This window comes from Podarcis muralis, chromosome 5 (genome assembly GCF_964188315.1).
Source record: "Podarcis muralis chromosome 5, rPodMur119.hap1.1, whole genome shotgun sequence".
Lineage (NCBI taxonomy): Eukaryota > Metazoa > Chordata > Lepidosauria > Squamata > Lacertidae > Podarcis > Podarcis muralis.
Window position 1 is genome coordinate 82,621,018 of NC_135659.1, and position 15,505 is coordinate 82,636,522.

At 44.9% G+C, this 15,505-nt stretch overlaps 1 long non-coding RNA gene across 1 annotated transcript in view; it reads left to right on the forward strand.

Moving 5' to 3' along the window:
• Positions 1–8,041: 8,041 nt before the first annotated feature.
• The window catches only part of LOC114599629 (uncharacterized), a 29,228-nt gene continuing 21,764 nt past the window's right edge, over positions 8,042–15,505 (forward strand). Inside the window, exons 1-2 of the long non-coding RNA XR_003707343.2 lie at positions 8,042–8,123; positions 14,835–15,002. This is a non-coding gene — a long non-coding RNA (uncharacterized LOC114599629). The remainder of the gene's footprint in view (positions 8,124–14,834; positions 15,003–15,505) is intronic.

Below are 15,505 nucleotides of genomic sequence, written 5' to 3' on the forward strand. Positions count from 1 at the left end.
GGGTTTCTGGGAGTTACAGTCCAATAACCAAAGGCTGTTCTGAGCATTTGTAGCCAACCCTCCTCAAAAGAGGCCCTCCCATTTTTATCTTCTCAACAATGAGTACTTGAAGTTGCCTTTTGAGTCAGGCCACTGACTCACTTGTGACAATGCTCCCTATTTTGGCTGCCACTGGCTCTAGAAGGTCTCGGGTTGTCAGAGGTATTTCCCCAGCATGCTAACACAAAGCCCTTTTGTGGGACATGCCCACGCTTGAACATGGGACCTTCCACATGGAAAGCATGCGTTCTGCTATCGCGAGGGTGGTGCAGAGTACTCTCCCTGCTCCCTGGAGTCCTCTGTTTGAAGGACTGTCCAGTTGAAGTCTCATTCAAGGCTAAAGAATCATAAGAAGAGGGAGTTGGTGCCTTGCTCAGCAGCCTAAGTAGAGTGAGCAGAGGCACAAGGTCATCTAGTCAGGGTCTGCTTCCACTATGATAAGAGGGATTGCATTTCTATTTCAGTTATAGTAACTATTACTAAATGTGCACCTATATCTATATAAATCAGCAATGGTGCTGGCACTGTGTGTCACCTGTTTGGCGGCGTATCAATATTGTGCAGTCACAATATCAAGTCACAATCTGGAAGCACCCATCTTTGGCAGGCGTATGAAGCAGAAAATTGTAAGGTGGGAGTTGAGCGGCAATGAGATGCAAAAATTACTGTCAGTGATAATTAGCTTAAATAGATATTAAATAGGCAGACCTTTAACCAATTTGTAACTGCAAAAGATGTGTCCATCTAACATCTATTTAAAGCTTTAATAATTACGGACTGTAATTTTTGCATCTCATTGCCATTCAACTCCCACCTCCTATTTTCTCCATTGTCTAATCAGAGTGGAGGGTTTTTTTAGCCTGGTCAGTATTGATATTGGATTCAAAATTGTTTTTATAAATGCAACTGTTTTAATTGTGTCTTTATTTTATTGATCTTTTTATCAAAACCTCGCTCTGAGATGTTTGTAGGAAGCAAGTCATAAATGGAATGGAATGAATAAAGTAAACCTGCCTGATAAGATTTCACGTCATGAATCCGAAGAAGGCCTGAGTCTGCAAAAGCTGGTGCCATAATAGCTTTGGTTGGTCTTTAAGATGCCCCAAGGATCTTTTGACCATTTTTGCCTCAAAATGGCAACTTGCAATGCAGCTTGTGTAGTAGACTTTAGACCTCTGAACTGCGCCTCTGTTTGCAGGATGTGCTGACAGAAGAGTGAGCAAGGCATTAATCAGCTGAGAGATTTTCCTACATACCAGCATTAGCTAGAATGTTATTTACAAAGTGAGGAAGAGGCATGACAGAGAGGGAAGCAGTCTCTCATCCCCTTCTTCCCCATGTATGGATGTGAAGCCAGGGTTACTCAGCAGGATACGGCAGAGACAGAAAGCCCTTTTTGCACTACGGATTTCTCGCAGCTCTTTCTTCCAGGAATGAATCCTTCCCAGGACAGGCTTTTGGGTAAGCCCACATAAGCAGCTGCCCACAAGGCTTATCGCATCAAAGAACCTCAAGATCAGTAGAAGGGAGGTCAGGAGTAGCAAGTCAGTAATAATGGATTGGGAACTGGTAGACTTGGATCCGGACAAACTTTATTCAAGCCCTGCCTTGAACCTTACAAGCTGTGGGCGAGTCACCTGCCAAGCAGCCTAGATTGGCTAGAGTGGAAGGCAGTGAGACCAATACAGTCATATCTTGGATCCCGAAGACCTTGTGAGTCAAACATTTTGGCTCCTGAATACCGCAAACCCGGATCTGAGTGTTCCGGTTTGTGAACATTCTTTGGAACCTGAATGTCTTCCGCAGCTTCCGATTGGCTGCAGGTGCTTCCTGCAGCCAATCAGAAGCCACACCTTGGTTTCCGAACGTTTTGGAAGTCGAACGGACAGATTCCTTTCGACTTCTGAGGTACGACTGAAGTAGGTAAATGCAGAGCCACTGACCGTCAGAGCCAACTAATTTTATTATTCCTGGATTAATAATAATAATAATAATAATAATAATAATAATAATAATAATAATGTCACTTTCACTTGCCCAGGGCGACCCAAAGCAACTTACAATCAACCAACGAAACATACATTAAACCCAACATAGAGACATGAAATCCAAGAGGAAAGAGAAATAGATTAAAAACACCCCAACTACTTCTAAAAGACCATACATAGTTAAAGGCAAAAGGCCTGGTGATAGAAGAAAGTTTTTGCCTGGCACCTAAAGATATGTAATGATGGTACCAGGCGAGCCTTCCTGGGGAGAGCATTGCACAAATGGGGAGCCACTGCAGAAAAAGCCTGTTCTCATGTTGCCAACTTCTGGACCTTTCGTGGAGGGGGCACACAAATAAGGGCCTCATGAGAACCAGTGTGGCATAGGGGTTAGAGCATTGGACTAGGAACTGGGAGACCAGAGTTCGAATCCCCACTCAGCCATGAAGCTCACTGGGTGACTTTGGACAAGTCACAATCTCTTAAGGTGACCTACCTCACATAGTTGTTGTGAGGATGAAATGGGGAGGAGAACCGGGTACACCACCTTGAATTCCTTGGAAGAAAAGGGTGACATTTAAATGTAATACATAAAGAATAAACGTCAAGCACACAACATCCCCCCAATAATCCTTGAGAGTTGCCGTTTACCCTTCACAGAGCTACAACTCTCAGCACCTTTAACAAACTACATTTCCCATGATTCTTTTTTTCGGGGGTGGGGAATTAGGTGCTTTAAATGCATGACATATACTCAGGTTAAGAAAACACACTGCAAACAAATTAGCCAGCTCCTTCTGTTCCCACGTAAGCATTCATTACAGCTATCATCTGAAGGAAGATACCTGTTGCTGGTAAGGCAAGTCACTGCTAAAGAGATCAAAGTTTTTCTTATTTTATTCATTTATTTCAATCACTTGCAGGGTGAATTGGATGAGGCTTGCCCCTGAGCCTTTGGGGTAAAGGGACCCCTGACCATTAGGTCTAGTCATGGCCGACTCTGGGGTTGCGGTGCTCATCTCGCTTTATTGGCTGAGGGAGCCGGCGTACAGCTTCCAGGTCATGTAGCCAGCATGACTAAGCAGCTTCTGGAGAACCAGAGCAGCGCACGGAAATGCCTTTTACCTTCCCACTGGAGTGGTACCTATTTATCTACTTGCACTTTGATGTGCTTTTGAACTGCTAGGTTGGCAGGAGCAGGGACCGAGCAACGGGAGCTCGCTCCGTCACGGGGATTCGAACCACCAACCTTTTGATCAGCAAGCCCAAGTCTCAGTGGTTTAGACCACTGCGCCACCCGCATCCCCTTTGGGGATGAGAGGGTTAAAAAGAGCAAAGCAAACGGAAGCAATGCACTCATGTCCTGTTTGCAGACTTCCGAGAGATTTCTGGATGCTGGAGCGAATGGGAAGGAGAAGAGAGGATTTTTGCATGTGCATGCATGTTTTTGTATATGTGTGTTGTTTATGAGCATTTTCCCTTACTGGTCCATCATTATAATGATCAACATTTTGTAGCACTTATATATAACTAGATAGACAAACCTATGGTCTAGCTTGGAATAAAGCAGCTGGTTGCACAATACTGTTTTTCCAAAGCGCTTTCACAAACAGCATTACAGCCATCCGAATTCTTGCCCTACGTAGCAGTCCTGTTTTGGATAACATGTGAGCTGCGAGCTGCCTTCAAATCTAGCTTAGAAAGCTCCGCTTACTGGTCACTGAACAAACACAGTTACATTCACAATGCACAATGCACTGGATGGACATCTTTGTGGGCAGACTTTGGACCAGCGATCCTACTTATCTTGTGGCCACCAGACTTTACCTCAGGAATGAGAGCAGAAAGGGTGAGGATTTATCCCCGGCATACAAGGCACAATTTTGCAAGTGGATTGGCACACGCAAGTGCATATTTTATGGCTCTGACTTCTTCTCCGGACTGGGTGGGAAACTTACAGCATGACTCATGCCTCTTTGGTGAAGTTCCTGAATCAATGCATTGTGCTGAGAAGTCATAAATGGGGCGGCCACCTTACAGGGAACAACAACATCCCATGCGCCTTGCCAATAAACTGCTAATGCAATATCATCTGCACACCTTTTTAGCTGTCCAGAGAAGTCAGGTATTGTGGCAATAATGTCTGCTTCTGAAATTCAGCACCTCTTTGTGCATTCCCTTCAACATTTCTCCGATGAAAATAGAAAGATCCCATTCCATAATGATTATTTTACTATTTATACCCCACACATCTTACTGGGTTGCCCCAGCCTCACTGGGCAGCTTCCAACATATATAAAGACATAATAAAACATTAAACATTAAACAACTTCCCTATAAAGGATTGCCTTCAGACAGCTCAGGGGTCGGATAACTCCATACCCTCCAATGAAAATAGGGACATCCTACCATACCCTCCAACATTTCTGCAATGAAAATAGGGACTTCTAAAGGGAAAGTGGGACATTCCAGGATCAAATCAGAAACTGGGATGGCTTCTCTAAAACAGCGACGTCCCTGGAACATAGGGACAGATGGAGGGTCTGTCTGTGTCAGGACAAAGGAACATACTTTAATTCACTTTGGGTTTTATTGCAGTGTGTATTTCAGAGTTAAATGCAGATAGAGTCAAGTAAATCTGAATTATAAAATTCAGTATAAAAAACTGTCAAGTTCAAGTTTGAACTTATTTTTATTTTTTTGGGGGGGGGTAAATAATTGGGGGGTAAAGAAGTTGTTGTTGTTGTTGTTCAAATGTTGACCAGAATATTTTCAGAAAACGCGATTTTCAGAATTTTGAATTCCTTGACTGAACTCAAGAAATATTTCACTCTGAATGTGTGTGCGCGCTTTTGACATATTTGACTTGCTTCTATACTGAAACGTTTATGAATCACTGCTTTCATTTGGGAGGTGGTAGGGAGCCAATGCTCCTATTTTCCTCTCTCTCTCTCTCTCTCTCTCTCTCTCTCTCTTGGCCTCTGCATAGGTTTTTGACTGATGCAGTTCAAATGCTTACCTGGGTTAATTTTCCCTGCGGTGGAGAAGCAGGTGGGAATATTCCATTTCTCATGCTCATAATACAACTTATGATACAGGTGTTCCATACAGAGGAAAACAGACATAGTCAAATGAACCAATGAAAACCATGTAAAAATTATTTATGAGTGAATTGCCGAGACTGTATGTGATGCAGTTTAAGGCTTTATAGGTCAAATACAGCACTTTGAATTGGGCTCGGAAACTACGTTAATTGGCAGCCAGGGCAGTTGGACCAGGATTGGTGTTATATGCCTGGTAAGCAACCTAGCCACTGAATTCTGTACCAGCTGAAGTTTCCAAACTGTCTTCAGGAAGAGCCCTACGTATAACGCATTGCAATAATCTAACCTAGAGGTTAGATATGCATGGAGAGCCAAATATTCATTTATTCATTCATTCGGTCGTTAGTTCATTTGTTTTTTTAATATACCACTTAGTCACCAAAGTTAATTTGATGCACCCCTCCTTTTGCAGGGAGAGAGGTGTTGTATAGTGGGGAAGATGGGTGACAGACACAGCTCTTTATTACAGCAGTTAGCACTGCTCTAAGCCTCTCTGAACAACAGTGAAGCTGGCTGCCTTATATAATGCTCAATAACTTGTAACAGTAACAAATTCCAACTAACTACCCAATTGGTGAAAGCAACTCTCCATCCTTCATTTGCATACTGGTGTCCCAGAGTGAGAACTGCAGCCATTCTGAATGCATAACAAGAGGGAATGCCAATAACAGGGGTTAGAAGGCGATCCATTTTAAATCAACTTCTAGCAAATGTAGGTGTTCCATTACTAATGCAGAAAATGCAAAAGATATCACTTGTGCAAGTGGTCTTTATGCCTTTCTGGACTTTGCCTTTTCTTTATAGCATATGACATGTTGCTCCAATCCCACTAGAATCACACAGTTTTTGCATGATTTGTCCCAACAGAATATCAATGAAGATGCTTTTGTATTAGGCTGTGCCCACCACTGCTTTGGGATGCATGACAGTGGACACAATCCATTTCCATCTTGTATCTGTCTTATCATTTCCTATGAAATGCTGCATTCTGATGTGCTTCCCCCAAAACAGCTTCAATCCAAATTTAGATGGGGGAAACAACCTTGCTGCGTTTTAAGTTGGTAATGTGTACATAGCTTTGCTGTTGTCGTTCAGCTGTGATGCATTTTTGCATTGGGATTGCTATTTAAAAATAAATAAATTATTTTATCTTATTGCACAATGCATATTTTTTCTGCATAGAAAGGCTTTTAATGCACACCTTTTAATAATAATCTGGATGTGCACCCCATTCAAAGCAATGCAGTGCAGAAGGATCATTTTTGCATTGAAGTGCATTATCAGGAAATGTTACCCATTTTTAGCCAACAGTTCATGATTCAAAGGAGGAGATAGTGGCTGCCCTCATTATTTGCCACCAAAGAGGAAACACATCCCCCAGAAAAGAGGACAAAGCAGGATACAGATTTGCACAGCATTTACACATTCTAATTTATATGCATAAATGCAAAGGTATAGAAATAATGGAAGTTAAATAGAAATACACCCCAACTCAACATAGTGGGGAAGACTGTGACTAGGTTACCTGTGTGCCTGTGGCTCAGCCTGCTGACCTGGGTTGTTTTTGTTTCTATTATGTATTTTGTGTTTTGATATTGTGATTTTATTTATGTCATAACCACCCTGAGACCTGCGGTTACAGGGCAGTATACAAAATTAAGCAACAACAAAACCTGTCAACGTCAAAAGGGTCTTTTGAATAGAAGACTCCCCTCTGCAAAGGACTGCCCCAGCATAGCCACCCTAGAAGGATATATGTATGCGGACCACAAGCACATATCTCCTCTCTGTGGGGCAAACATATTCATAATGCCTGTATACTGCCTGCTCCCACTTCCATCCTTGCAACCCTGGCCCCAAATAATAAAAAGGACCCTGTGCAACTAGACCTCCTGTCAACACTTGTACAGTGGTACCTCGGGTTAAGTACTTAATTCGTTCCGGGGGGCCGTTCTTAGCCTGAAACTGTTCTTAACCTGAAGCAACCACTTTAGCTAATGGTGCCTCCTGCTGCTGCTGCTGCGCCGCCGGAGCACAATTTCTGTTCTCATCCTGAAGCAAAGTTCTTAACCTGAAGCAATATTTCTGGGTTAACGGAGTCTGTAACCTGAAGCGTATGTAACCCGAGGTACCTCTGTAAAGGTAAAGGTAAAGGGACCCCTGACCATTAGGTCCAGTTGTGGACAACTCTGGGGTTACAGTGCTCATCTCGCTTTACTGGCCAAGGGAGCTACCAGGTCATGTGGCCAGTATGACTAAGCCGCTTTCTGGCGAACCAGAGCAGCGCACGGAAACACCGTTTATCTTCCTGCCAGAGCGGTACCTATTTATCTACTTGCACTTTGACGTACTTTAGAACTGCTAGGTTGGCAGGAGCAGGGACCGAGCAACGGGAGCTCATCCTGTGGCGGGGATTCAAACTGCCGGCCTTCTGATCGGCAAGCCCTAGGGATCGTGGTTTAACCCACAGCGCCACCCTCTCCTTGACTCCTCCCAAAATACCAATCCCTCCTTTTTTTGTTTTCCCTCTCTCTTCAGTCTTCCCCACTAAACTAGCTCTGGGATTTACATCCCTCTATGCGCTCAGCATATTAGGGCTCCAGGCAGCGGCAGCGGCAGCTCTGTCAGCAAAGGAGGCAGGAGGAGGGGAAACAGCGCTGCCTTGGATTTCTTGAAGTAAGTCCCAAGTAGGGACAGGAAGTCCCCTTGCAGACAGAAAGTCTGCAGCCCCCCCAGCATTTGGCATGCTTCTCTGTCCTGAGCGCTGCTGTGTGCCACCGACCAGGCAGGCAAGGAATTCCACAACAAAGCAAGGAGTGAGCCGAAGGGAGGAGGAGGAGGAGGAGGAAAGGGGGGGGAGGGATAAGCAAGATGGGGATGTGGCAAGGAAGATGAGGCAAGAAGGGGGGGGGAGTATTGAGGCAGAGCAGAAGGCAGCGAGGATGAAAGGGAAAGGGCTCTAAGAGAGCGGAGACTGGCAGACAAACAGAAGGTAAAAGTATCAAATGCAGGCAGTTCAGTTCTGGCTCCCCCCGCCCTCCTCTTTCCCTGCCACATCTCCCAAAACCGCTGCTTTCGGCTGTTAAAGCTGTAAGGGCCGACTTCCCCTTTGCTCTGCCTTCACATTGAGATGCTGAAATACGAAGAAGGCCTTGCAAAGGTCAAGGGAAGTGGATGAAATTGTGAGCCGATTTTGCTTCAGAGGTCCTGGGACGGGGAGGCACAGAAGAGGGAAGAGCAGGTGAAATGATGGGGCTGCAGTGAGGCTCAGTTGGTTCTAAGAGTTTGGATTTGATACCCCGCTTTATCACTACCCGAAGGAGCCTCAAAGCGGCTAACATTCTCCTTTCCCTTCCTCCCCCACAACAAACACTCTGTGAGGTAAGTGGGGCTGAGAGACTTCAGAGAAGTGTGACTAGCCCAAGGTCACCCAGCAGCTGCATGTGGAGGAGCGGAGACGCGAACCCGGTTCCCCAGATTACGAGTCTATTGCTCTTAACCACTACACCACACTGGCTCTCTAAGAGTATCTGCAGCGTAATTCCCTCTAAATGTGGAGTACGGGTTTCCTTTGGAGTCTTCAGACTCATTGGAGGTTCCTAAAAGGAGGTTAGAGGGGCATCTGTCATGGATGCTATAGCTGTAATTCCTACATTGCAGGGGTCGGTCCAATGAACCTCGGGGTCCTTTCCAACTCTACAGTTCTATGATTCTGTGAAAATTCTGGATTTTGTTGTTGTTGTTGTTGACTGGTCCTTATTCTGAGTCATAAGCTGCTGGTATTGCAAATACTTAATTGTTGTGATGGCTGTCAACCTGGAAGACTTTAAAAGAGGATGGTAAATGAAAAGACAGATATCTATGGCTACAGTATTCAGTACTTTTGAATGCCAGTTGCTGGAGATCATGACAGGAAAAGTCTTGTTATCCTCATGTCTTCTTCTGGCCTTCACCATCACGTTGGCCACTGTGAGGACAGCATGCTAGACATTAGATGGATCTTTGATCTGACCCAGCAGGACTATTATGTTTTTAAACCAAGAGGAAGAGCAGAAGAGCCAGCTGGATCAGTCCAGTGACTCATCCAGCACTCACGGTGGCCAACTAGATGCTGATTAGGAAGCCCACAAAGCAGGAGGCGGGCACAAGAACACTGGCCCTGCCCTGCAGTTTCCATCAACTGGTATTCAGAAGCATTTCTCTTCAGAAGGGCAGGACCCCACAGTACAGTGGTACCTCAGGTTAAGAACTTAATTCATTCCGGAGGTCCGTTCTTAACCTGAAACTGTTCTTAACCTGAAGCACCACTTTAGCTAATGGGGCCTCCCGCTGCCACTGCACAATTTCTGTTCTCATCCTGAAGCAAAGTTCTTAACCCGAGGTACTATTTCTGGGTTAGCGGAGTCTGTAACCTGAAGCGTATGTAACCTGAAGCGTATGTAACCCGAGGTACCACTGTAAAGATAATATATAAGGTTTGTTCTTTTAACAGTTCGGATATGCATTGTACAAAAAGGAAAATCAAAAGTTATAATTATGTGTCAAACATACCACATGATGCGGTACCAAACAGCTAAAAGATAGCAGTAAGTGAAATACAATTCAGATTCTATAAACCAATGTTCAGGTGTGTGTGTGTGTGTCGTGGAAAAATACGGAGGCTGGTCACTTTTCCAGCAAATTTTCATTTGGAGCCAACTCACATGCAGAGCTCTAGTAATTCCTATAACCTACAGGCCAAGAAACCAGCTGGCCAAACAAGAAAATAGACCCACCATCCTTTTAGCACTGGAGACACAATCTCCTGAGAAGTTCTGCTGTGCAAGTTTCATGGATGTAAATGAGAACTGTGTAACAGCACGTAAGTGCTTTTGAGTAGGTTCTGTTCCTTTCAATGGAGTTTCATAGGAGCATTGAATTTTAGGGCTGGAGGTCATCTAGGCCAAGCCGGCTCTCAAAGGAAGAGTCTTGAAACAACAGCATCCTTGATAGATGACCACCCATCCTCTAATTGCGTAGGAGAACATCTTCCCAAATTGTACTCTGGGTTTCTTCTATTGGTTAGGATTTCTGTTTGCTCCTGGTAAGTAAGAAATTGTCTGCGATAAACGTTTTGCATGCACTTTAGGAAAAAACCCAGAATCATACACTTTCCACAGTTATCTTTTCCATATATAACACAATGTATAGCATAAGAATTGTGATCATCTCCCCACTTTGTTCTTGCAAGTGCAAAACAGAATGCTTTGTCAGCACAGCTGACTATCTGGAGACAATCTGCTTAAAATTTTAATTTGGCTTTTGGGAATTGGTATCCTGGAGTCTTCAAGCTTACGCTATTCATTTTTAATACTGTTATGGGTTGTTGTTTTTTAAAAAAAATCAATAGAAATCTGAAATGTGTTTGATCTTTAATTGGTGGGTGAAAGCTGGGAGGGAAGAGGGAAATGACAGACCAGCATTGGGGACAATTAGTGGCGGGTGGAGGGCAGGGAAGCTGGCAATGCATTCGGGGATAAATCTGAGGCCCTGAAGTAAAAGTTCTGTTTTCATTTGGTGAGTGGAGGATTGCTTGTGAGGAGAGGGGCCTCAGTGGAAGCGCTCCTGATTTACACGTGCTGGTTTTTAAAGCTACAGTTCTTATGAGGGCTGGCTCCAGGCATTTTATCGCTTCAGGCAAAACAGAAAATGCCCTTCTCCTTCTCCTCTTCCTCAACGCTGAAAGTGGCATAGTAGTAAAAGGAGCCTGAAGAGGAGCCGGTGGCGGCAGCCAGGCATGGCGGAGGCAGGTGCAGTGGCAGGTGGGCACAGAGGAGGTGCTTGTGGGGAGGCCGGATTTGCCGCCTGAGGCAACTGCCTCGCAGGGGTGTAGTGCTGTTCACCAGCACTTTTGAATGTTTTTCAACACTGATTTAACTGTTTTTATTGAGAATGTTAATGTTTTATTTTAATTATTTAATATTAAAATATTTATTTATTATTAAAATATTTTATATTTTTGTAAACCACTTATAAGTTTCCTTAAAATCAAGCGCGTGCGCACACACATACACAAGCAAACAAACAAACAAACAAGAGATTGCTCTGCAGCAGACATGCAAGGAATGATAGGGCCGGCTCTATCATTAGGCAGAGTGAGGCGGCCGTCTCAGACAGCAGGTACTGTGGGCTGGGGACCAGCCACAAGGTGTCTGAGGATAGAGCTGTGTATACCACAGAACCTGCTCCATGTCCCCTAAAGGAGCCTGCTCCCCTCAGGTGGGTTGCCCTGTCACCATTGTGAACTGAGATTCAACTGCCAGTCCAACCAGCTTCTGCCCAGGGCTGACCCAAAACATTCTGCTGCCTGTGGTGGAACAGCAAATTGCACCCTCCCACAAACACACACACATATACACACACAAAAGCAAAGCACACAGCACCCAAAGCCAATCAGGTAACTTTGGTACTTGAAGTTGAACATTCCCATATGCCTCAACTGCCCTTGGAGAACTGGGACATCCCATTTTTTCATGTGAGAGTACCATAATTCCATAATTCCACCCCACCATGATCTCACACAAGTCATGTGTCTCGTCTGGGAGGGGAGGGCGTCCTGGTTTTTGGCCAGGACATATTGAAGGGTATGCATACCATCAGGCTTTCCCCTGCTTCTTTGGGAGTAAAACCACTGTGATAAACTAAATAAGTGATGGTTGCCAGCCTCTTCATGACACTCTAAACTAGCTGCCTGAGGTGGCTGCCTCACTCTTCCTAATAACAGGGACGGTCTTGGTTTCTGTATATGCAGTGAGAAGAGGCGCCATCTTGCCCTTTGCCTCAGGCAGGAAAATGTTTAGGGCCAGCCCTGAGGGGCTCTCTATATCCCTCACAACCAAGAGGTGACAAACGAGTGCTGTCCTTCCCCCGTCCCAATACCTCAAAACTCCAATTATCTGTGTAGCTTCACAGATATACCACTATATAATCAGACAAAATGGATTTGCACCACCAAGTCTGGTAGGACAGCCGTCTCCCTTTCCCGAATCCCCTCCATTCCCTTAACCCCTGTTTCCTGCTATCAGTTAATACAGGCCTGCGCCAGGAGGCAGACAGCCTGATCCCGGCAGACGGGACCTGCCTGGACCTCAGACGTCTAATCGCACTCTCCTTTGCCGGCTCTTTTGCCGTTCTGTTTACTGAGGCCCACGTTAAGAACATGTGAAACTCGGCATTGTCTGCAGGCCACCAGAGAGAACGGTTGCCAGTTTTCACAGCTGATTATGGCCTGCACTTGGAAGGTCTTGTTACAATGGCTCCTTGTTCCCACGTCCATCCCCCTCTTTTCTCTCCAAATCCCACTCCTGTGTCATATCCTCTGTGACCTCTTTGCGGTGACCTCATCTGGCTCCATAACTTCTGATGAAACCAAATGTCCAAAACCTTCCCCCACCCAACCACCCCTGCTTTCGGGCGGTTTGGCCAAAACGCGTAGCTTCTCGCAAACCAGAGAGAAACTGGTGACCTGAGTGTTGTTTCAAAAGCGCTGGGGGATTTGCCAGCCCTTCCAGAGCTTTTACCTGGGGCACACAAGTGAGGTTTTGGAGAAAAAGAAGTAAACTCTTTTGCTTTTCCTGTCATAACTCAGGGGATATCTGTGAGGTGCACTGGTAGCGGCTGAAAAAAATTAACGCTGTGGTAACAGTCACATTAGCAATAATAATAATCACTTCAACCTATCGTTCTGCATCTCCTTAATGTCATAAACTATGACTAACCCATGCATCATCAGCTTTTCCCACAGGGCAAAGAATTGGTGACTAGGAAGCACGTGTTAGAAGCAGAAGACCTCCATGCATAGTTAGACTATGGAATTCACTGCCACAAGATGTCCTGGTAGGGATGACCGCCAACCTGGGCAACTTTAAAAGGGGGTTAAACAAATTCATGGAGGACAAGGCTATCAATTGTTACTAGTAGTCATGATGGCTATATTGTGGGGGAGGCAGTGTTTGTCCACACTGGAGCTGACCATGTGTTTGCAGCTGTTTCACTACCATTTATGCATTTGCATAGTCCACATGATATTACTTTCAAACAACATCAGCCTCCATGCTTTCCCCCTATAAATTTGGGTTTACCCATCATGGGAATAATCCAATAGGTTGGAGGAAACATTTGTAATACAGTCATACCTCGGGTTGAAGTAGCTTCAGGTTGAGCATTTTTGAGTTGTGTTCCACGGCGACCCAGAAGTAACGGAATGCGTTACTTCCGGGTTTTGCCGCTCGCGCATGCACATAATGCGCGGAAGTAGCGAATTGCGACCCGCACAGACGCACTGACATGGGTTGCATTCGCTTCAGGATCCGAACAGAGCTCTGGAACGGATCCCGTTCGCATCCAGAGGTACCACTGTACGGAGTTGGCCTGCCGGTGGGCCTGGTGCCTGAAGACAGCTCCCTGTAGAGCACGTCCTTGGGGATCCTGCCATCTTCCATTCTGTCAACATGACCAAGCCAGCGTAGATGTCACTGAGATATGCTGGGAATGTAAGTTGGTAAATTGTACTGGGTCTGTACTAATCCCAGAGGGTGAAATCTAGAGAACTACATGGCTTCTTTTTGTGTACGGGGGTCTTTCCTTGCTGACCTCTTGCGCCCCTCTGACAGTGGTCATAGTTCAGTGGTAGAACATCTGTTTTGAATGCAAGAGGCCACAGCTTCAATTCCCAGCATCTCCAAATAGGTATATGGGGAAACCCTGTCCAAAATCCTGGAAAACTGTTGCCAGTCAGTGTGAGCAGTGCTGAGCTAGATGGACCAATAGCCTTACTCAGTATACTAAGGCAGCTTCTATGCTCCCTGAGAACCGCTACAGAATATTAGGAGACGCTTCTGGGTGGGAGGGGGTTGAAACTGGGCATGGGGATGGGAATCAGCATGTGTTTTCACTTTGCACATGGGACTATTTGGATCTTGCTCACATCTGACAGCAGGAAACTTCCTTATAGGTAACACTTCTAAGTGCAAAATAAAAAGCAAAGTTCATAAGAATGACTCCATGTGATCCAATTCAACCACTCAAAAATAGCATCGCATACAGAAAACCCATTTGTTATCTATGATACAACCGGGCTTCAAACTTCTTTGAATGTTGTACATTTAGTTTTAGAAATCTGATAAGCTGTCAGCCTAACCAGATACATTAACTTCATTTTTATATTTTTGGTAAACATGCCAGTTTTGATGGAACTGTTTGTACTTCCCAAAGGAAAAATCCTTGCAAATCCACCATTAGCTGTGCAATATTATACTGTACTGAAAAGTAAATCCCAATGGGGCTTACTCCCAGATAGGTATTTATAGGATTATAGCCTAAACCATGTAACATTTTAGGTGCAGAATCCTATACACACTTACTCAGAAGTAAGTCTCGCTGTGTTCAGGGAAACTTCCTCCCATATAAGTACAGTGGTACCTCGGGTTACAAACACTTCAGCTTACATACGCTTCAGGTTACAGACTCCGCTAACTCAGAAATAGCACCTCGGGTTAAGAACTTTGCTTCAGGATGAGAAGAGAAATTGTGTGGCAGCGAGAGGCCCCATTAGCTAAAGTGGTGCTTCAGGTTAAGAACAATTTCAGATTAAGAACAGACCTCCGGAACGAATTAAGTACTTAACCCGAGGTACCACTGTATTCATAAAATTTTTTGCTTTCAGTTTAGAAAAATGAAGGCTTAAGGAGACATGATAAGTTTCATACAATTCTGAAATATGCAGAGGGCCTTGATTATATTCTGTTTCCCACCAAATGCTTCAACCAAAATTCAACTGATGAAACCAACTGGCAAGAGGCTTCGCAGAAAGGAAAGGAACTGCTTCACACAGGTATAATTAACTGAAGGAATGTATTGCCACAGGATGCTGGGACGGCCACTAGCATAGATGGCTATTTGAAGAGGATTGGCAGTGAGTGAGTGAGTGGGTGGGTAGCAGTCATGCACCTAGCACGTTTAAAAGTCACAAGAACATAGCCAAACATGAGAACTCTAAGAAAATAGGTTTGGCTCAGCTGAGTGTCTCCTCTTCCTCCCCCATTTAACGCCAAGGGTGTTTTCATTTGCTGATGTCTTCAAAGCACTTTGTGAGTCCAGACCAACTAGCATGCTCCCAATGGGAATGGTGGGTAGAAAAACATGAAGCCTGGAAGGGAAGATGGAAGGGAAAACTGCTAGACTTTGGTAAAAGTTACATAGGGACAGACATCAGACACTGGGGACAGAGCTTCCTCCCTCTGTAAAAGGGAAAAATAATATGCCCTTCTGCATATGGCGGCAGCATAGGGTGGTCCCTCAGCCATGGCCCAAAAGAAGAGGAACAGAAGAGGGCAC